Raw genomic sequence first — 14,347 nt, 5'->3', positions numbered from 1 at the left:
CTGACCCCTTGTACAGTTGAGAATCTGCCTATAACTTTTGATTCACCAAAAACTCAACTAATAGCCTACAGTTGATCAGAAGCCTTACCAATAACACAAAACACATATTAACACATATTTTGTATATTATATATATTATATACTGTATCATTACAATAAGCCAGAGAAAAGAAAATGTTAGTAAAAAAATCGTAAGGAAGGGGAAATACATTTATAGTACGGTACTGTAAAAATTCTGCGAAAAAGTGGACACGCGCAGTTCAATCCCATGTTGTTCAAAGGTCAAGTACACTTCTTCTCATTGTATTGTAAGATTTAGAATAGATGAGGCACCCTTGACCACCATGTCCTTTTTCCTTCTCACTGGTAGATCCTTCTCCCACTACAGTTTGTATATGGATAATGCTCTCTCAGTCTCTCTTGTAGTCTAGAGCACAGTGTCCCAATCTATGTGCCAGCACACGCTGGTATGTCTTGAATGGGTTAGAGATGTGACACAGTATTGATCCCTTACGCCTTTGGAATATTCCAGTAAGGGTCAACTACTGAAACCTGAGACTGTCTTGTCTGGCCACAAGCAACCTCACTCAGGTACCCCTGTATGTCATAAAAACATACATAATCTTCCAGGACACCTGGGTGGCTCAGTAGGTTAAGTGTCCGACTTCAGCTCAGGTCATGATCTCACGGTTTGTGACCTTGAGCCCTGTATTGGGCTCTGCACTGACAGCTCAGAGCCTGGAGCCTGCTTCAGATTCTGTCTGTCTGTCTGTCTCTCTCTCTGCCCCTCCCCTACTCACACTCTGTCTCTGTCTCTGTCTCTGTCTCTCTCTCAAATAAACATTAAAAAAATAAGTAAAACATTAAAACAAACAAACAAACCATTATCTTTCTTATTTGTGTCATGATGTGAAAAAATTGGGAAGCACTGGCTTAAGGCATGGGTATGTGATGCAATTCTAACCAATGGAACCCAGGGAAAAGGCTTGGGAGATGGATCTGGGAAAGATTACTCTCCCTAATGATAAGAGTCACCCAAGAGAAAATGCCTTCTTCAACCATAAGCTGTTACGTTTATGTCTGAGCCTGGAACTTCTGAGCCATCTTGCAAAGAACCAGTGTAACACGGAAGAGGTGAATGATGACAAAGGTTGGGTCCTGCACATTGTTGAGCCATTGAGCTCTCCCTGCAATTGCCTACCTTGGGAATCTATTTGGGGACAAGGGTGGATAATAAATATTTCTCATTGTTTAAGCCACTCTTATTTTTGTATTCAGTTATTTGTAGTTAAGAGCAGCTCAATACTGCAGAAGACCTGGACATCCTTGACATCTAGTAAGTACTTAATAAGGTGCTTGCTACCAAAATACATCCTTTGCCTTTAGAAAAGCTACAAGATGAGATGTATACTTATCTTATTCTTTAATAGTTGAAGGATTTGTTCAGTATGTTGATTCATTTTTCATCTCTTTCTTGTTTCATAAAAGTGTTTCTAATTGAGTAGTAAAAGCAGTAATTGAAAAGTTAAGTCATTTAAAGCTTGAGAGGGATTGATACAGAGATGTTGATATGCCTTTTCTTGAAAGCTCTAGACAAACTAGAGCTTTATCACATGAAGATATCAATGAAGAGCTTCTATCATGAAGGTAATAGAATGTCTTCGTGTTCTGCAGAGTAGAGCTAGAGCCAATTCTTAGGAACTACGGAGAAGACAATTATAATTCAATAGAAGGGGAAGGGAATGAATGTGGCCTAGAATATGCCAAGCTCCATATCAGGCCCCTATGGGTGTTATTTAATTCTTACAATAACTTTGCAAAAAAGTTACTTCCCCTTTCCTCCCACCTCTCATTTTACAGAAGAGGAAACTAAAGCTGAGAAAAAGAGCTCTTTTGCAGACCTAGGACCATCTGAGTCCAAAGTCCCTGCTTTTTCTGTTCCAGAAACTGATTGGGCCTTCTTGGGATGACTTTCTCCCTTCTTTAGGCCCTTTCTACTGCAGTTTCCCATCCAAGAAAAAAGAACCAGTCCCAAAACGGTGTCCTTACTGAAGATGTCTTAGGAGAGGAATTACACAGCATGTTACACAGCAAAATATTTCTCATGCTCCATATAAAATCATAACTTTTCTTAGAGTTTTGCTTCCAACTGTCACCAATTCCATTCTCCTGCTCTTTACATTCAAGGAAAACTTCTCTCTTCCCTTCGTGGAAGACTCTCTCCTTTCTTTTTGGCTTATTATTTATAAAACCCACTTAATAAGATAAAAGCCAGCATAACGGCCTTTAACCCCCACTCAGGGGGTCCTTGGAGAACATCCTCAACCTGTTATTGGTACAAACATGGCAGAGGCCTCTTTGTAGAGAAGCAGCCCATAGAAGGAAGAATTCAGATTAGCATCAGAGACTGAAAACCCTAGGGGTGCCTGGGTGGCTGAGTCTCAACTTTGGCTTAGGTCATGATCTTGCAGTTTGTGAGTTCTAGCCTCACGTCAGGCTCTGTGCCTGAAAAAAAAAAAAAAAGAGATAGAGATAGATAGAGATAGAGAGAGACATACAGAGAAAGAGAGAGAGAGAGAGAGAGAGAGAGAGAGAGAGAGAGAAAAAACTCTAGAGTCTATGGTAGAGGCCAGACAGATCCATAAGTGTGAGATCAGGCTGGGTATGACCCAACAGGCCATGGTGAAAACTGTGGAGGGGGAGAGCATATTTATTCATTTTGAAGATATTCAAAACAATCATTTTTAAATACTTTAAACATATTAGAGCCAAAGAGGATATCCCAAAGCCTATCTCTGCTCTATCTTGTGGACAAGTTATTAACCTCTCTTAGCCTTGGTTTCTTCATCAGGACATGGAATAATCGCCTTGCAGAAACAGATGAGATCTTGCACAGAAAGAACCTACCACATTCCTGATACCACGGTGTGCAGACACACAAGAAAATGTAACTGTTACTTTAAAGCACATAATGTGATATTTTTAATAATAATACATTGTAAATGATTTGACACCTGCTGTGCAATATTTTATCTCTTCCATAGGCCTAGTTAGGTTCATATAGACTTGTCCCTTGCAGGGCTAAAACTATTCTCTTGAAGGTTGTTTTGACTTCTAGCCCTTTGGCTTACTGAGGCCTGCTGGAGTGTTCTGCCAATCCCACCACTGCTGACCCTTTTTATGTGAGTTTCACTTCATGTCATCTATACCAGAGGTAACCATTTGGTTCTGAACCTAAACCCTGGATTGTTCTTCTTATATTGCTTTAAAAGACTGACTCCAAACCCTAGATTTTATGTGTGTGTGTGTGTGTGTGTGTGTGTGTATGAAACTATATAACTATATGTTATATATATAAAACTATATATATATATATAGTATATATAACATATATGTTATAGTATTTGTAATTTTTATACTATAGACTTGAGTCACCATGCATTTTATTTAATCAATAGATATTGAGTACCTTGAAAATGCCAGCTACTGCTCTAGAGGCTAGGGATCTTTTTTTTTTTTTTCGACTGAACTCCCAGGCACCCACCTAGAGGGATCTTATGGTGAAGAGGAGGGGCAGTTTTCATAGACCTTACTTGGGATTAATAGAAAACAAACAAGATCATTACAGAGGAATAAATAATGGATGTGGAGCAAAGTATGATGTAGGCAAGTAGTATGGGAGAGGGGGCAAAGGAGAGGTTACTTTATACCAATTGGTGAAAGAAATCCTGTTAGAGGAGGTGGCAGCTGGGCAGGCCTGAATCACAGAGGAAGCCACCATGTAAAAATCTAAGGGAAGACCCAAGCAAGAGCAAAGGCCCTGGGGTGGGGGTGATCTTGACATGTCAAGGAACAGACAGAACTCAGGGATGTCTGGGGCACAGTCAAGGTGGGAAAGAGTGCTATGTAGTCAAGGGTACCTATAGGCCACAGTTAAGGATTTTGATTTTATTTTAAGTGTGATGGAAAACCGCTGGAGGTTTTTATGCAGGGGGATGATGTGATCTGATTTGCGTTTTGCTCTGGTTGCAATATGGAGAAGAGATTTTAGAAAAGCAAAAGTGGAAGTAGAAAAATCCTTTCATGTCAGTTTCATAAATCCTTAAAGAGGAAGTGAAATTAGTTTCAGCTTTAAATGGCATAGAATGATTACATTTTGGTGATAGGAATATGGTCTTTTAGAGAGCTCTTGTTACTGGAGCTTATGTTTTCATTTTCTGAGAACTATAGTTAGATATTTTTGCCAATGACTCATCATGTAACCTTTCTTGGTAAGTATAGTGAAATGTTGCAAGAAGTACCTTGTAGGAAAGGCCAAATTAAGAGTAGGTAAGACAGACACCCATTTAAGTGGTTCAATTTCAGGTGAATACTTAGTGCCCTCAAAAATATTCTCCAAGAACCTCATTACCCTCTCTCTCTCCCCTTGATACTCTCCCAACACACATCTGAAGGCTGAAGACTAAAATTCGACTAATTATTTATACCTTGTGCTATCCAGTGAGAATGATAGTTTAGGTGTCCTTACCTAGGGCGGACATTTACATCTTAATATGAAAGTTTTTAGATCTTTCGAATAGTCAAATTTTAATACTTGGGAAGCAAGTTCCATGGACATGCATTAGTGGGATAGGGGAAAAGAAATTTACAAAGGAATTTGGTAAAGACCTCAATAAAATTAAAGATGAATTCTACTTCTTCCATAGCCATACCTAGTTTCAGTCTTGCTCATGGACCAATGAAAGAAATACAAACACTTCACATGTTTAATCTTATTTACTACGAGTTTCCTTCCTTTAATTTAATGGTCATATATAGGTAGTTTTCAAAGTAAACCTAGAATAGGCCCTTGGAAAAGGATCATGACTAATTTTACGTTCAATGATCTTATAACTTGTACATTATAGATACCCAAGAAATATTTCATAATAAAAATTATTACGGCTATTATATTACAATTGTAGAATCTGTAGTCTCCGCATTGATGACCAAACAACAATTTCTGCCTATAGTGCCAAATTCAGCCTGTGCACTAGATGGTATAAATCATAAGTATCTACTACTGGGAAAATAATCCATCATTCCAAACTAAGTACAGATGAAGATCCTATGTGTCAAATCCATTAAACATGGAAAAGGATGCAAATAATAGTTGACATAATGTAGCGCAAACCTCCAATTTGCCAGACTCTGATATATGTCATATCCATTCTATTAGAAATACCTGTTAGAAATAATTTGTTCTTTAAATTGTATTTTATGGAAATCATAAGTTCTTGAAATAAATATTTAATAAAATATGTGAATGAATCTTTAGTTTTAAAGAGCCACATGTACATGTCCTGGGGAGGGGTCAGTAAAATTACTGACCTTTATCCAAGTAGGCAAGACATACAAAACTCTTTTGTGTTGTCAATCACAACAAAAGCATGGAAAGGTTAAAGGGAACAATGTGAGTACTTGAAACATGGGATGCCAAAAAAAAATCTTGGCCTGATATAAAATACCAGTGATTTATATGGCCTGGTGAGTCATGTGTATCATATGTGGGTTATGTACCCATAAACATTGCCTTAAAGGCAGTTAGACTATTTGGATTGTCATCACGAAAGTCATCATCACATGTCAGTCCTGCCTGAATTCAAAAGCAAAAGCTAAAATACAGAAACACATGGAATTGATAACAAATAAAATTTCTGCTTCCTACGCCTAGATTCCCAAAAGCAATGTTACAAAAGGGTGTTTAAAAGTCCATGATATGCTCCTTGTAATTCTATCTAACTTGGATTAGATACATCCTTTTTGGTTATTAATATTTGTCTGAAGGCTGTTAAGGGCAAGAACTTTCACTGACTGGATAAAATGCTCTAGAAGATGTAAATCACAACCCCCACACCTATGGAAAGAATTGTTAGCCAAACACCAAGTTCAAAATAAAAAACACAGTATGTGTCAAATCCCATTAAACATAGCAAGAGATAAAAATAATGACTACCATTTATTGGGCACTTTTTTTTTTTTTTAATTTTTTTCTCAACGTTTATTTATTTTTGGGACAGGGAGAGACACAGCATGAATGGGGGAGGGGCAGAGAGAGAGGGAGACACAGAATCCCAAACAGGCTCCAGGCTCTGAGCCATCAGCCCAGAGCCTGATGCGGGGCTCGAACTCACGAACCACGAGATCGTGACCTGGCTGAAGTCGGACGCTTAACCGACTGCGCCACCCAGGCACCCCTGGCACTTCTTTTTTTGCTAGAATCTTTATCTCTGCAGTATCTAATTGAATCCCAACAATATTCCTTCAAGGTAGCTGTCATTACTGTATTTCACAGATGAGAAATGGAAGCTCAGAAGGGTTAAGTCACTTGTCCAAATTCATAGAGCAAGTGAGTGGATAGAATGTGAATCCCATGTGACTCCAAGTTTTGCTGTTTTTTATAACATGAAACTACAGTTTAAAATATAATCTTGGCATCTATTAAGACATCAGGTTATACAAGGACCCTCTGGCCTGGGGAATTAGAACCCAGGGTTTCAGTCTTGGCTCTGATGCTATGCCACCAAGTGCAACTTAGGCAAGTCATTTAATCTTTTTTGAATTTCAAATTTTCACATATGTAAAAGGAAGGTGTTGAATCAAATAATTTTACAGTTACTTCCATCTTTAACATTCCACTACTCTAGCAATGAAATTGGAACTGGACTCTGGAATTGGGCTTCTATCTCTTCCATATTCTGGTAACAGTAATGCACATTTCTTAAGAAGGAACTGCTTCTTCCTCACAGTATAATTCCTTTATTTGACCCCAGAACCTGGTGAAGGGTTGGACACATGACCTACATGGACAAATTGGAGTAAATCCTAGGAATTGTTTGGGAGTCCTTAGAGGAAAGCCATCCTGTTCCTCTATGATTGTTAGCAGGAAGAATGATGAGAGTTTAGAGCTTCTAGGGGCATGTACAAAGATAGCCCCTCCTCTGGATTGTTCAGTTTCTAGAGGCAATGAATTCTCTATTTTGTTAAACCGATTTAAATGCGAATTTTCTCTGACTCCTAGAGTCACAATAGGGCTACTCCTTGAAGGATAGGTTGGATTTGCATTTGGAGGGGACTTTTCAGAGGGGAAAGTTTTGAGATGGGCATGACTGACTGTCTTAACTGGATTGGAAGCTAAGTGTGAAGAGGCAATTAGATACCAGGAATTAAAAGTATGAGACTGAATTGTCAAAGACATTGTAAGCCTCCGGGAGGACTTTAGCCTTGGACAGTTAGGTCAGATTTTATTTTTCAAAAAAGACCCTTATCAGGGGCACCTGGGTGGCTCAGTTGGTTAAGCATCCAACTTTGCTTGGGTCATGATCTCGTGGTTCATGGGTTTGAGCTCTGCATCAGACTCTGTGCTGAGAGTGGGGAGCCGGCTTGGGATTCTCTCTCTCTCTCTCTCTCTCTCCCTCTCAAAATAAATACCCCTCTCCAAAAGGACCCTTATCATATTTCTAGGTCTAGGCCTACCTCTCCTCTTCCAAACCTTGCCATTCTTCCATCAAAAGATGGGAGACGATTTACATCTTTTCCCATTGATCTTAGGTAAGTCTTTATTTTTTCTATTTTTATTTATTTTTTATGTTTGTTTATTTTTGAGAGAGAGAGACAGAGTGTGAGCGGGGTGTTGCAGGATTTTTTACCACGATACCCGGGATTCATTGTCTTGCCGCTTCAAAGAATTAAGAGGTGGACACAAAATGAGCAGTAGGCAAAAGTTTATTAAGAGTATAAGATTAGAAAGGAAGAATAGTAGGAAAGCTCTCTATAGAAAGGGCACATTCAAAAGTGAATGCCCAAGACTATAGGCAAGGGTCCTTGTTTTATAAGGTTCGGGTCAGCCCCCCTTGTTCCTTCTCAGGATCCACCCTTATTGCCTTGATAGCTCTAAGTGCTGGGTTGTCCATTCCTGATTGGCTCATTTTCATTATATGAGGAGTGGTCTATGGCCACACTTAACGTCTTTCTCAAATTCCTGAGGGAAACCTGAGGGAGAGTAGGTGGGGTCTGTTACATTCTTAAGAGGAACCTTAAGCCTGAGGGAGTTTGGTGTGGTCCAACACTCCCAGCATTGTTCCAAAATATGTGTTTTTTCCCCACCCAGGGACCTCAGGTTCTAATCCTTCCCTTTTCCTATTACAGGGAGAGGGGCAAACAGAGAAGGAGACACAGAATCTGAAGCAGGCTCCAAATTCTGAGCTGTCAGCACAGAGCCCAATGCAGGGCCTGAACTCACAAACTGTGAGATCATGACCTGAGCCAAAGTCAGATACTTAACCGACTGAGCCACCCAGGCACCCCTGATCTTAGGTAAGTCTTTAAAATTGCCTCAACCAATAGAATATGATTGACACAACATCGCATCACTCCCACGGCTAGGTCTTAAAAGGCAATATGGTTTCCATATGGTTTTCTCTCTTTCAGAACATTTGCCCTTGAAACCATACTACCATGTTGTGAGTAGAAGCCATGTGTAGGTGTTTTAGTTGGCAACCTGTGCAATAAAGAATTTGGCCTTTCTCCCCAGTTCCTGGGAAGCAGCCCTTAAAACCTTGGAATGTCCCAAGTGATAGGAGTATCTTTGTTATTCATCCTGTTCCCTGATAGTTTATGCTGATAGGCTGACTAATGTGGGACCTTAGGTAATTAAAACAAATATGATGACTCAAGATAGAAGATGCCTATGCCTGAAAGACCAGTCATGTGACTAGAAGTTTGGGGTTTTGAATTGGGTGATATTAACTCAACTTATGAGATGGGGGTGGGGGTGGGCGTGCGCCAGCTGGAGACTGAGTCACATGGTCAGCGATTTAGTCAATTATGTCTATGTAATGGAACCCTAATTAAAACTCTGGACACTGTGGGGCACCTGGGTAGCTCTGTCGGTTAAGCATCCAACTTTGGCTCAGGTCATGAACTTTCAGTTCATGATTTCGCGTCCCCCATCAGGCTCTGTGCTGACAGCTCAGAGCTTCCGAATCTGTGTCTCCCTCGCTCTCTGCCCCTCCCCCGCTGGCGCTGTGTCTCTCTGTCTATCTCTCTATGTCTCTCTCTCTCTCTCTCTCTCTCTCTCAAAAATAAATAAAAACTTAACAAAAATAAAAACACAACACAAAACAAAAAAACCTCAGGACACTGAAGTTTGGGTAAGCTTCCATGGTTGACAATATTCTGTATATTATCATATATCGATGTGCTAGGAGAGTGACATGCTCTAGCTCCACAGGGAAAGGACAAAGGAAGCTTCATATCTGGAACCCTCCCAGACCTCACCTCATTTGTCTCTCCCTTTGGTTAGTTCTGATTTGTACCCTTTAAATTAATCATAAGAATAGCACTTTCCTGAGTTCTATAAGTTATACAAATCAATGATCTAACCTGAGGAGTACTGAGAACCTCTGAATTTAGACAGCTGGTCAGAAGTGAAGGTGGCCTAAAGACCCCAAACATGTGGCTGGTGTCTGAGGTGAGGGAAATCTTGTGGATGACTGTGCACTTAACCTGTGCATTTTGGCCCAACTCTGGGTAGTTGGTGTCAGATGTCATTGCACAGCCCCAGCTAAGGTCCAAGCTAACTGCGAGCATCAGCCATCAGTCATGAATAAGACTTCATCTGACTTCAGTACACAGTCATCAAGTTATCCCTAGACTTTGGGTCTTCCAGTTGATGCCCTAGACAATGTGGGCCAGAGAGAAATCATCCCCACTCCATCTGGCCCAAATTCCTGACCCACAGATCCATTAACATAATAAATAATTATTTTATACTACTACATATTAAGGAGATTTATTACAGAGTGAATGACAACTGGAATGTATTTTTGTACCTGGGAGTGGGATGGAATTGTAACAATATGTAAAACATGAGGCAGTGGCTTTCTGACCAAGTGGAAGACAGAAGGTGAAAAGCTGAGGAGAGTTAGTGAAGAAAGTTGTTTGTAGTGTGAAGGGGCAGGGACAGAGGATAGATTTCAGGCAGGAATAACATTAAAAAAATTTTTTTTTTCATTTTAGAGAGAGACAGAGAGCATGTGTGAGTGAGGGAAGGGCAGAGGGAGAGAGAGAAAGAGAGAGATAGGGAAAGAGAATCCCAAGCAGGCTCCTCACTCAGCACAGAGCCCAATGCAGGGCTCAATCCCACAGCTCTGGGATCATGACCTGGGCCAAAATCAAGAGTCAGACACTCAACTGACTGAGCCACCCAAGCATGCCAAGCAGAAATAACATTTTGCACACAATATTGGGCAAAAACATATGAAGTTATCAAGCAATTTCAAATAATTTAATAGTGCCTGGTTATTTTGTTTGGGAAGGAGAGTAATGCAGTAAAAAATTATGGGGGAGAGGTGGGCCTCAGCTTAGGAACTGAGGTGCCTATATGCTATATTGAAGTTTTATAGAAGGACACTGGTAAGCCATGCAAGATTCAATAGGGAAATGATAGGATTTGATAAGCCTTTTGGAAGGATGAGCTGGAGGAAATTTGGAATCTGGGCTGGAAGGCAGTGATCTCAGAGGTTTAACATTATGCACACAGTTGGAAGTCATTGTAGGGTTTATCGACATCTAAAAACATATTAGAAATGACAGGGTCATTTTGAAAAGCTAGTTGCATCCATTCCTGTAGTAATCATGACAAACCCAGTGTGACTGGCAGCCAGAATAAGGGAAAAGGGGGTAGGTGGTCATAAAGCAATACAACAGGAGGGTCCATAGCATCTAAAGTAGACAGCCTTCTAAGATGGCCACAATGATCCCCACCTCCTGCTATCCACATCACATTGTAATTCCTTCCCCTTGAGTGTGGGCTGGACCTAGTGAGTCCTTTCTAACAAACAGAATGTGGCAAAAGCAATGATGTTACTTCCAAGATTAGGTTGCAAATGACTGTGGTTTCTGTCTTGCTGGAACTCTCTCTTTCCATTCCAACTTGTTTGTGCTGATGAAGGAAGCTGGCATGATGTGAGCTGTCTTCTCCACAGAGAGGTCCATTTGGCTGGGACCTAGAGGCTGCCTCCAGCCAAGAGCAAGTGAGGAACTGAGGCCCTTGGTCCAACAGCCTGGGAGAAACTGAATCCTGCCAACAAGAGCATGAATGAGCTTGGAAGGGGATCCATCCCCAGTTGAGCCTTCAGGTCACAGCAGCTCTGGCCAACATTTTGATTGTACACTGTGCCAGAGGACCCTTGAGGAACCTTGAGCCAGAAAACCCAGCTAAGCCACCCCCAGATAACTGACCAGAAATTGTGAGGTATCATGTGTTTGTTGCTTTAAGCCACAAAGGTTTGGGGGTAATTTGAAAGCAACAATAGATAACTAATATAGCATTGAAGCCCATGATTTCTACTCTACCCCTAGCAAGATTACAATGATACTTAAAAATTTTTTTGCAACATAGTTCTTTATACATCCCTAAATATATATGGTACATTTGCTTCAAGTTATGGTGAATAAAAACAAGTTTCATCTTGAAACATTTTTGAAAATTTAACATCTTAAAGAAATTTTTTTAAATGTTTACTTATTTTTGAGAGAGAGAGAAACAGAGCACAAGCAGGGGAGGGGCAGAGAGAGAGGCAAACACAGAATCCAAAGCAGGCTCCAGGCTCTGAGCTGTCAGCACAGAGCCCGACATGGGGCTCAAACTCAGGAACTGTGAGATCATGACCTGAGCCGAAGTCGTATGCTTAACTGACTGAGCCACCCAAGCGCCCCTAAAATTTAACATCTTTTGGAGTGATTAGAGAAATCCTGTAATGTCCCAAACCCAGGAAGTCTATAATTTTGGAAACTGGAATGGGTTAGGAGAGATTATATTCTCTTCTTTTCCAAAGACATTCAAATACTAGCAAGTTTATTCCAAATGTGTTACTAATAATTTTCTTAATTGAAAACTAGAGTGTACAGAGGGCAGTCTGCAAGCTGCAATAGGCCTAAAGAGTCCAGAATTATAAATAGGGAGGGTGTGGACCATTAACATCTTACAATTATAATTCTTTAATTCTGTGTGTGTGTGTGTGTGTGTGTGTGTTTTAAAGCAAATACTCTCACAGTGTGGTGAACAGAATAATGGCTCCACCAAAATGTTGACCTCTAATCCCTGGAACGTGCAAATATGTTACGTTACATGGCAAAAGGAACTTTGCAAATGTTATTAAATTAAGAATATTGAGAGGGCGCCTGGGTGGCTCAGTGGGTTGAGCGACCGTCATGACCTCGTGGTCTGTGAGTTCGAGCCCCGCGTCGGGCTCTGTGCTGACAGCTCAGAGCCTGGAGCCTGCTTCTGATTCTGTGTCTCCCTCTCTCTCTCTCTGCCCCTCCCCCACTCATGCTCTGTCTCTCTCTGTCAAAAATAAATAAACATTAAAAAAAAAAAGAATATGGAGGTGGGGGGGTGCCTGTGTTGCTCAGTTGGCTGAGCGTCTGACTCTTGATTTTGGCTCAGGCTGTGATCTCACAGTTTGTGGATTTGAGCTCTACATAGAGGACTCCTCACTGGCAATGCAAGTCTGCTCAGGATTCTCTCTCTGCTCCCCACCCCAATTCAACAGATAAACTTAAAAAAAAAAAAAAAAGGATATTGAGGTAGGAAGATTATCATGGATAGCCTGAGGTCTAGTGTAATCATAAGTGTCCTTGTAGGAGTGAATCAGGAGGAGCAGAGTCAGAGAAGGATGTGATGATGGAAGCAGAAGTCAGAATGATATGAAGAAAGGGTCACGCGTATCTCTAGAAGAGGGAAAAGGCAAGCAAACGGATTCCTCCCTAGAGGTTCCAGAAGGAACGTGGTGCTGTAGGGAGATCTTACAATTTCTGATCTCCAGAACTGTAAGATAATACATTTATACTGTTTGAAGCCACTGAGTTTCTGATAATTTGCAATAGTAAAGCAAATTTGCAATTTGTAAAGCAGCAACAGGAAGCTAGTGCATATACTTTACTTCTTTCGGATCTAAATTTGCTTCTTATTGTAATCAGGCTATATTTTCAAATCTAATTAAATAATGGCATTTTATTACAGAAAACCAGCTGACTATCAAAATCATTTGGAAAACTTTTAAAAAATACATTTCCCTAAGCGTCATCCCCAGGGATTCTAAGGTGGGAATTATTGCTACAGAATGAGTATGGCTAGAAGGGAGAGCCCCCTTTAATGGGGTGGGTGGTTAAAGTGTAAATGGCAACTTTAAACGCATTTATGGTTAAGATATATTTTTAATGAGACTTTTACGATCAGACCAATTATTTTTTAAACCTATTTTTTAATCCTAGGTTTCCTTTTCCAGCATTCAAAGATTTCCCTTCTGATGATCTCTGACGAATGAACTTGGCTGCAAGCATTGCAGAGAGAACCTGATTGCAATCCAGTGATGGTAAAACAAAACAAAAACAAAAACCAAAAACCCTTTATGGGACTGAATAGGTACTGACACAGATATACCAGCACCACAGTGGGTAGAAGATTGTATTAGCGCCCTGGGGCTCCCATAATAAAGTACCACAAACTGGCTGGCTTATTGTATTACAGTTTGAGGGCCACAGTCCAAAATCAAGATGTCAGCAGGACCATGCTCCCTCTGAAAGCACGAGGGAGGCATCTGTTCTGGGTCTCTTTCCTAGCTTTGATAGCTTGGTTTGTGGCAGCATAGCTAAAATCTTCACATGGCATTCTCCCTGTGTGTGTCTGTCTCCAAATTCCCCCTCTTTATAAGGATACCAGTCATACTGGAATAGGGGCCCACCCTACTTCAGCATGACCTCAACTTAAGTCCTTACATCTGCAAAGACCCTATTTCCATAGAAGGTCATATTTTACAGTACTGAGGGCTAGGACTTCAACATATGAATTTGGGCAGGACACAATTTGACTCAAAACAGGGATGTAGGTCCTGGGAGACTGAAAACAAGGCTTGTCAAGGAGATGGTGGGGTAGTAACAGCTGCCTTTTTTTCTCACAGAGACTCTCAGAGTAGGTGCTCTTCTCTCTCGCTCAGAGATGATGAAACAGAGACTGAGGAGGACTAGGCAATTTCCCTGAGTTCGCACAGTTAGGGGCAGAGCTGGGTGCCTGCCCAGGTTTATCTGGCTCCAGAGCCCAAGCTTTCAATCACTCTGCCACCTCCAGGAATAATCACGAGAGCAAAAGCCCTGGTTTGTAGGCCTAGTCCTGCCACAAAATAACATGAGACATGTAATGAATCATTTAACTTCTCTAGGGCTTAATTTTCTCTCCTGTAAAATGAGCCTAATAATAATATATGGGGAAGTACAAGTGCTTCATAAACTGTAAAGCACCCTGCCA

The sequence above is a fragment of the Prionailurus viverrinus genome, chromosome B3 (genome assembly GCF_022837055.1).
Source record: "Prionailurus viverrinus isolate Anna chromosome B3, UM_Priviv_1.0, whole genome shotgun sequence".
Taxonomy (NCBI): domain Eukaryota; kingdom Metazoa; phylum Chordata; class Mammalia; order Carnivora; family Felidae; genus Prionailurus; species Prionailurus viverrinus.
This window is presented reverse-complemented; position numbering follows the sequence as displayed.